General features: G+C 43.1%; 1 long non-coding RNA gene across 3 annotated transcripts; it reads left to right on the top strand.

Moving 5' to 3' along the window:
* The first annotated feature begins 227 nt into the window (after positions 1–227).
* Positions 228–9,489, top strand: LOC123289370 (uncharacterized). Of its 3 annotated transcripts, XR_006533297.2 has the most exons (5): positions 246–952; positions 3,885–4,005; positions 4,295–4,407; positions 5,717–5,927; positions 6,114–9,489. It is a non-coding gene; the product is annotated as an uncharacterized lncRNA (long non-coding RNA). The 3 variants fall into 3 exon arrangements; XR_011506322.1 differs by having other exon boundaries at positions 228–952; positions 4,295–5,927; XR_006533296.2 differs by lacking the exon at positions 4,295–4,407 and having other exon boundaries at positions 255–952.
* Positions 9,490–9,500: the final 11 nt, after the last annotated feature.

Genomic DNA, 9,500 nt, shown 5'->3' with positions numbered 1-9,500 from the left:
GAAAGAAAGGGCATCTGACATCAGAGGAGAAACTGCTGCATTGACAGAGGAGGCGAGCAGGAAGGACGCTCCTTTCTGCCACAGTATTTTATGAGACTGTAAAACGTGCTCTGCAGAGGGCTGGGTCCCTCCTCATTCCATCTGCAGCCATGAGCAAGGCTAAGTTTACTTAGCAGTAGGAAACCTGGAGAAAGTGTCTGCCTGAGGGGCCTGTCCTGTGCATGGCTTTCAAATTGCTACCGTCGTCAGGAGCATCCTGAAAGGGTTAAGACCCTTGTCCCGATGCTGGGCTTGTGCCATTCCGTTTGCTTTGTGCTGCATGGGAGGCTATTTTGTTGGAAGTGGAGTTACTAAGGCCACTATTACAACAGAAATAATTGGCTATCCAGCCACATGTGCTTCGGGCACTGGGACGGAGAACTTTGATTTAGTTCTAGTTTCCTCATTTATTTGTTGGGTGATCTAAGGATGGCTGTTTCTCCCTCTGGACCTCGTCCATTGAACAGCAATTGTAGGAGGCAGAGTCGGAGCGGCTGAACTGACTAGTCTCTAAGGTTCCTTCCGGCTCTGATAAGTCATGTCTGTGGCTCACACGATATCAGATTGACCGACAAGGAATTGCAGAAAAGTGACGTGGATGCAGTTCTGGGGGAGGATCCCAGTCCTCGTGAGGTCAAGGCCATGATTTAGAAACCAAAAGCTCAGAAATGCTCTGAAACCACAGATGGCCAAATCCACCCACTGGAGGTTCAGCATATACTTGCTCAAATATATAAACTAAAAGCAGGCTCTTTTGAGTTGTTTGGAGGATGCATGGCTGCATATAACCTGGTAGTGCACGTACTGTGGGGCTCATCCAAACGGGAGAGGCCCTGTCAGGGGCCTGCTTCAGAGTGAGGAGGCACGTCCCTGGGTAGCTCGCCCTGGCCACCAGGATGTGAAGACCCCTGGGGTAAGTCTTCCCCGGCACTATGCCTTAATGACACCCAAGGGAGATGTTTTAACTCATTATGTTATAGAAACAGCAACAGGGTCAGTGGAGAAGAACTGAACTCACTTCAGTAGTGCATTGCAACATATGCTCAAAGAAAAGAGAGAGAGATAATTCACATACCATAAAATTTGCCCTTTTAGATTTTTTTTTTTTGGATTTTATTTTTTTCCTTTTTCTCCCCAAAGCCCCCCAGTACATAGTTGTATATTTTTCGTTGTGGGTCCTTCTAGTTGTGGCATGTGGGACACTACCTCAGCGTGGTTTGATGAGCAGCGCCATGCCCATGCCCGGGATTTGAACCAACAAAACACTGGGCTGCCTGCAGCGGAGTGCTCGAACTTAACCACTTGGCCACAGGGCCAGCCCCAAAATTTGCCTTTTTAAAGTGTACAATTCAATAGTTTTTAGTATATTAACAAAGTTATTTAACCATCACCATTCTCTAATTCCAGAACATTTTCATCACCCCCAAAAGAAACCCTGGAAACATTAGCAGTCACTCCCCATCCCTCTCGCCCCTCAGTTCCCACCAACCACTAACCCACTTTCTGTCTCTATGGCTTTGCTTATTCTAGACTTTCCATTGAAAAGGACTCATATAACATGTGCCTGATCGGGTTTGACTTATTTCATTTAGCGTGGTGTTTTTAAGGTTCATCCATGTTGACCATGTTAAAAATTACATATGTGTGTCAACTTTCAGTTAGCATACAGACAGAACTATAGGGTGAGTGTTACAGAACCAGGTTCGTTTTTGCCTACCGCCTGGAAAGCCAAACACTGAGATGACAAGATTGCAGCAGAGAGAGGGTTTAATCACAAGGCAGCCACTCGGGGAAGCGAGACCATGAGTCTCAAATTCGCTCCTTCGAAAATAGGGACTCAGGGGTATTTATGGGACGGGGTCAAGGTGGCCTGAAGTGTGGAGAGAGGTGATTGGAGGTGAGGAGAGGTGAGGTAATTGATGATCTGCACAAGCGTAGTCAGACTTCATGCCTCTTCATAGGACGCATGTTCACAAGATGGTGGCATTAGCATGATCTGAGGGTGGAGTTTTCAGCCTCTTGACGTCAAAAGATCGCCTATCGGACATCTGCGTGGGCCCGGTTGATCAGTTGGTTTGTCTCAACCAGCCTGGAGTGGACAAGGGGTTCTAATTCCTGAAGAACAGCTCCCACATCCATGACCACAGTGACCCAGGCTCCAGGGAGATGTTATCTGTAGGAGCCTAGTGGGAGTCAGAGAGCTTATTGCCTAAACACCACAGTTAGCAATGGGCGGGTTAAACAGCTAAAAGCTATAGTCAGTAACTGCAAAAAGGAAGAAACATTAGTAGCTAGCTATTTAATCATCAACGGCTGTTTGCCGGTTTCATGAGTTTGGTATGATCCCCCAACCCCTCTTAGCAGACCTGATGAAGGACGAGGCTAGTCTAGTTAGGTCTGTTCCAGATCCTTTTTACTACATTATTCCAGTTCAATTTTGGCCTTTTTAAAGAATTGTACAGACCTTTAAAATTAACATTCAAGTTGATTGATATTTTTGTTTTTTGTCCCATCTCTGCTGCCAGGTTTAAGCCTTTTCCCTACCCAAGATTATTTAAATACATACACATATTTTCTTGTCATACTTTGATGGTTTCATTTTATATTTATAGCTTTAATTCATCTGGAATTGTGAATGGTGTGAGGTAGTCATCTAATTTTATTTTTTCCCATATGGTTAGCAAGTTGCACCACCATACATCTTTTTCTCATTAATCTGGAAACAACAGCATTCGAATTTACTACTTTTTATATATAGTTGAGACTATTTCTGAACTTCCTTTTCTGCTGTGAAAGATGACATGAGTGGAGCCATATTAAAATAGAGCCAGAGCAGCCATTTCAGAGGAATTGCCTTGCACGTTTTGTTTTCTTTATCTTCCAAACTGGACCAAACCACCAACGTTCCAAGAAGTCAATAAGGACAAGAATATCCTGTTTGTAAGGACTGATGAAACTGGACTTTGCTGATGACCAGAGCATTAGCCAATCAATGAAGTTCAAGTCTAGCCTTTTGCCTGACGACAGACTCTCAAGCCAGTCTATCCTACAATCCCACCCTTACCTCATCCGGCACCGATGAACTCTTCCTTAATATGACTTACCTCATCTTCCTCTTTTTCCCATAAAAACCCTGAGCCTCTCTCCCGTAGTTGGGACACCATTTGGGTTTCTACCTGAAACTGTACTCCCTGAATTGCAGTTCTTTGATCCCAAATAAATGATTTGCCTCTCAAACTGGTTTCTGTTCTTGTAGGTTGACGCTGAATTGATCTCTTTTTCAGCTGCAAGCATACTGTTGAATTTCTAGCTCCTTTATGACACAATTTAATGTTTGTTAGGATAAGTTGATATAATTACTCATTAAAAAATCCCTAGTTATTACCACATGTTTATTATTCTAGTTTAGGTATTCTTGTTAAGGTAACGTGTTTGTTTTGTGTAACGTATATTGCTGTATTATTTAAAAATTTAAATTCCACCTTAGAGAACAAGAGAAGCAAGTGGCTGTGTGACATACTGTAGATAAAGCTAACAGAGCATATGTGGGCTGAAGATAGATGGAAGGACCAAGGACACACTGACTACTCATGAGGTCTGAGACATCAAACATGTGCGACAGCTGTAGCATGAGAGCCACCTCTGTGATGACTAAGCAGAGAACCAGAAAGGCCTGGGTCTCTGGAGTCTTAGAAGAGCTGCTATGCCAGTCTTGCCTGCTCCCTCCAACTTAGGCTAGAGTGGGAGACACTTTTATTTTGTGTAAGCCATGATTACATGAAACTGAACATAACCCTTACTAATATCACCCTAATTTCATTTTTGTGTTTGGTTGTCTGGATTAGGATCTGCAGAACAGTGTTAATGACACCGATGGGAGGGGTCGTCCTTCTGGTTACTGATGTGAACGGCAGTGGCTCCAGTATTTCACCATTAAGCATCCTGCTGGACTTGATTTTACATAGAGTACGTTTGTCACTTTAAGAAAATATTCTTCTCTCTCTTAATGAAGATGATAATGACGGAATGTTGAATTTTCTCAAATGATTGTCATCTACCAAAATAATTTTGTGGTATTTCTGCTTCGCTCTACTGATAGCATGAACTAGACTAAGAAGTTTTTCTAAAGCTGAAGCATACACGCAACTTCATTTTATCCCTCTAGCTCCTCTGTTCTCTTCTTCTGTGTGTAGAAGCTCCTTTATAGCTCTCGGCTCTCTCTTCGACTTTTCGTTTACCGTTTGTTTCTCCTTAGCCATTTCCTTTGAGTTCAGACAGAACGGCTCCCGTTTGTCTTCTGAGTTCTCGCTCCTCAAGGTGTGGTCCAGGGACCAGCAGGATCAGCGTCACTGAGAGTTTGTTAGAAATGTAAGTTCTTGGGCCCCAGCCCAGGCCCGCTGAGCCAGAATCTGCGTTTTACCCAGAGCCCCAGCTGATTTGTGTGCACATTAAAATTTGAGAAGTGCTGTAAAATTCTAGCCGAAGAAGAAACCCTTTCCAAGTTTCCAGCGGCAATGCAGACTTTCCCCGTTATTATACGAGTTTGATTATTCTAGTGTAAATGTGGGAGGAGAAGTTTAATGTGAGGCTTTGGCTCACCATTTGGGATCAGAACCCACAGGTTCTTTGTGGCAGGATATGGGGAAGGGCAGTCGGCTACCGTGCGTGGTGACATGATACGAAAACGACAGCCCAAAGGTCATCAAAATCGCCACCAGGCATCATTAGACCAACAAGAAAGAATCCTTCTGTTGCATTTTGAAGGGCAGTGTGCATTCCCCAGAGGGCTTTGCCCACACTCATTTCTTTGACAAACTTATGAATGCCAGCTGGTACGTACATGAAGGCCTGTTGTCCAGAGCTGATGGAAGGGTAATGAAGGGGTTCCGGCAGAGTGGTTTGATGTCAGGCACACGTTTCCCTCTGTTCTTGCTAAGCAGAAGAAAGTTCTGCGCTCACTGAGAAAATGGATGTTCTGGGGGCCCCAGCACTGTGCCTGAGGGCCGCCTTCGCTGGGTGAGATATTCACAGAACTGAGTTATATGAGTGTTATTAGCATGTGGAAAGATAAATTCTTTTAAGGAAAAAAATCAGTTGCATAATACCCAGTTCTCACCAGTCATGGCAGGATTGGCAGGGCACAAAAAGCTATTGAAAAGGTTCTAAAGAGAACAAGAATATTTAGGACAAATTGGCTCATTCTTCATTGCTACCAAACCCTTTATTCCCCGGAGACTGTTAAAACAATACCAGCGCATAACTCTGACTGTGGAATTGACAAACATCCTACCTTTCTTAATGGTTTCGTGAAGTTGTTGTCTCAACAGGAAATTCTGGTCATTGTCACACATTCTTCTTGTTTATTATTAGCAATAATATCCCTTTGCATCACAATCAGCTCTAAACCTTACAAGGGTTTTCCACACAAAGGAGCTCATTTGGTCTTTCCTGAGAACCCCGTGAGACAGCAGGGCCAGCAGACAGTAATGTGCCCCATTCGTGGAGGAAGGACCTGAAGGTCAGAGGGTTTAAAGGACTTTCTCAAGGGCATGACTTGCTGGCAATGGCAGCCGCAGACTCGTGTTGTGACCGCAGGGGAGATCTCTGACGCACACTTGGCCAAGGGTCTTTGGTCCTCAAGCTTCCCAGCGCCCTCAGCGATTGTGCTTTTCTGCAGGGCCTGTGCAGGTACAACACAGCGAGAAGGCTCACCATCCCCTTGTGAAGACCGCTCTCCACAGTTTTATGCTAAAACACAGAGGGTAACCTCAGAGAGATCACGTCCTTCAGATTAGACGCACACGCTCAGGCGTCTCTGGTTCCCTGTACCTGTCTGTTTCGACTCCCTCACTATAACAGACCTTTGTGAAACTTCTGCCCCAAAGAAGGTGAGATTCATTACAAATCAGCAGGAACTCTTTATAAGTTATTTTTTATTTCCTCATTTTGATTCGTGGCGCTTGATGGAGAGAGTGAAGTCGCCGTATTTCTGCTGCTCTTTGCTTCTACGCCTCATCTTTCTACACCGAACTTCCCGAATTTCCCCTGATGATCTATTTAATTCTCTCTTGCAGAAGTTCTTTTGGCCTAGAATGCCCGTCCCTTCTTCACCTCGCCATCTTCTTCACCTGACAAATGGAAATGGCAAGCAATAGGATATATTGGAGTATATGAGGAAGCCATTTGGTGTAAACCTAATTCGGCCTGACTTTGTTTTTTCCAAAAGGGCCTGACGTGGTCGTTGAGCACGTGTTGTACATCCGCTTTAAACATTTCCTGTGGCCAGAACAAATGGCCTTGAGATAAAGGTACAGCTTCCCCCAACACTGGCATTTCCTTAAGGATAGGCATCTTTCCTTAGGCTAGGAACTGACTGCTGTGCTCACCTCTGACCACCCAGCTCACCTCTGACCACCCAGCTTGAGACAACAGACCTGCCACCCTGCTGTATTCACTGGGACAGCAGACCTACCTGCTGTTTCCATCAATCACTGTGCTGACAGAGCAGTCTCGAAACTATTGTAAAAGGGACATTTCAATCCTATGTGAAACATCCTCTCTGGGGGGATATAACCACCCTGTGCACCCCACTTCTTTGGTGCCCTTTCTTCCTTCGGGAAGAAAGGCCCTGGGCCATGGTCCTCAGATTTCAGCTCAGAATAAACTCTCCCAAATTTTCATTTATAGCTTGGTTATGGATTATTTTCGTCGACACACACTTCTTATCCTTAATGGGACCCAGCTCAAAAGCTACTCCTTTGTGAAGCCTTCCAGACCAAGTTGGAAATACCCATGCTCCTAAAAGCACTTTCAATGTATCTCTACGTACTACGGACCTGTCACTGTCTGAAATGTATTGCATTTAACTCCATTTATAGTGGGATTTCAACTAGATGGGGAGCTACTTTGGGGCAGGAATGACGTCCTTTTCCTCTTTATATCCTCTGAGCTTGGAACCTCACAACTAACAGGAATTCACGAGGGTTGATCTAATTTCCTCCACCTGATGGCTTTAGCGCATCAGGAACTGTTTTTGGCCGGACATTACTTTAGTTTCTGCAGCTTAGGTGATAGGAAAGTTTTAAAGAGGGTTACTCAAGCAGAGCAAGAGTGGAGTCCCACAGCCAATCATTTTCAAGGGCAGGAGGTACACTAAACTCGTCTCATTGATCTGTCTTGGATTCCAGTCCTTTATGTCTTGCAGGCTACAGCCATTTTGGGGCAGAGCTCCCTTATCAACATCCTTCACGACTTTGTCCAGGACCAGTCCACTGTGAGGGCTTCTGCATTTCCTTTGGTAGCAGGGCATTTTTTTCCAGCTCCTTCACAATTAGGGCATTAATGGTCAATAGTTCCCACCTCGACTGTACATTGGAATCACTCAGAGAAGTTTAGAAAATACTGATGTGACGTTTTCGTGGAGTCCCCTTAAGTCTTTGCTGAGTAGGAAGCTATACATGCACAGAGTGAGACTCTGAGACACCTGGTGGGAAACAGCCACTGGAGAGCTGTGGACTCGCAGGGATTTTGGCAGTCTCCCAGTGCTGACAGATACTGGATTTCTGACCAGCCATGTTAGAGACATGTCACAGAATACCCTGGACATTCAGACGAGGCCCCAGAAAGGCTTTGCCTTTCTGTCTTAGAATAAAGCTAACTGTCTTCCAGAAAAAAAACCCAAAGAACTATGACTCTATTTAAAAAGAGATAACAGTCCAAACTCTCAACATAGTATTCACAATGCCCAGCAAACAAACAAAAATTACTGGAAATATGAAGAAGCAGGGAAATGGGCACCAATCTAGAAGAAAGAATAGCTAGTAAAAACAGGTTCAGAGATGATAAGATAGTGGAATTAGTAGATAAGGACTTTAAAATGGCTATTATCATATGGTCATGGATTTAAAGGAAGAAATGGACATAATGAATGAGCAGATTGGGAAATCTCAACAGAGAAATGGAAACGACTAGAAAAGGAACCAAATAGAAACTCCATAACTAAAAAATATAATATCTTAAACTTAAAAAATTCACTAGTTGGATAATAGCAGATTGGACACTATGGAAGGAATGAAGAGCAGAGGAAAAGGTAAATAAGTATATGGGCAGATTGAAAGATGTTTTTCTCAGTATTTCATCCAGGTGATTGTGGTCATCATCATAGTTATAAGTCATGTTAATAGTATGTACCCTTGATATGATGTGATGTAACCCAAAATGCTTACATCCCTGCAGATTTTATGCTAAAACATGTGGGAAAATCACATGAGGGAAAACCCTGTGGTCTTCCTCCCCAAAATCCATAACCCAAGTCTAATCATGAGAAAAACATCAGGCAAATCCCAACTGAGGACATCCTAGAAAACACCTAGTCCTCAAAACTATCAAGGTCACCCAAAACAAAGAAAGCCTGAGAAACTGTCATAGCTGACAGGAGGCCAAGCAGTCATGATGACCAGATGTAGTGTGGCATCATGGGTGGAATCCTGCAACAGAAAAAGGACATTAGGTAAAAACAAAAGAAATTTGAATAAAGAATGGCCTTCAGTGATAATAATGTATCATTAATAGTTCTTTAATTGTAACAAAGGTACCATACTAATCTAAGTGCTAATAATAAGGGAAACAGAGTGCAGGGTATATAAGAACTCTCTGTACTACCTTTGCAATTATTCTGTAAATCTAAAACTATTCTAAAATAAAAGGTTTACTCAGAAAAAATAAACTAACAATAACAAATGCTGGCAAGGATGTGGAGCAACTGGAACTCTCACCTACTGTGGGTAGAAAGGTAAAAATGGTGTAGTTTGAGAAGCAGTTTGGAAGTTTCTTATAAATTTAAACCTATACTTACAACCCAGCAATTTCACTCCTTGGTACTTAACCAAGAGAAACAAAAAAATATGTCCTCCCAAAGACTTATACGTGAATGCTTATAGAGGCTTTCTTCCGAATTACCACAAACTGGAAGTGACCAAAATCAACTGCGGAAAGGAGAAATAAATTGTATACATCCACACAGTGGAATACAATTAAGCAATGAAAAAGGAATGGACTAGTGACACATACACAAGATGGATGAATTTCAAAAGCATTACGCTAAGTCCAAGAAGCCATACACCAAAGAGTGTGTACTGAATCATTCTATTTATATGCAATTCTAGAACAAGCAAAACTCACGTAAGGTGGAAAAAATCAGAACAATGGTTGCTTCTTGAGCTCCGAGTCCTGATGATGGGACTGATTAGGAGGGGGACGATGGAACTTTCTGAGTGATGGAAATGTTCCATGTCTTGATAGAAGTGTAGGCTACACCGGTATATGCGTTTGTCAAACACATTAGGATGTATAGTTAAGATTTGTAAAATCAGAGGTAAGTAAAGTAAATCTCTCTTTTTTTTTGCTGAGGAATTTTTTCCCTGAGCTAACATCCGTGCCAATCTTCTTCTATTTTTCAGTAC

The sequence above is a fragment of the Equus asinus genome, chromosome 10 (genome assembly GCF_041296235.1).
Source record: "Equus asinus isolate D_3611 breed Donkey chromosome 10, EquAss-T2T_v2, whole genome shotgun sequence".
Classification (NCBI taxonomy): domain Eukaryota; kingdom Metazoa; phylum Chordata; class Mammalia; order Perissodactyla; family Equidae; genus Equus; species Equus asinus.
This window is presented reverse-complemented; position numbering and strand designations above follow the sequence as displayed.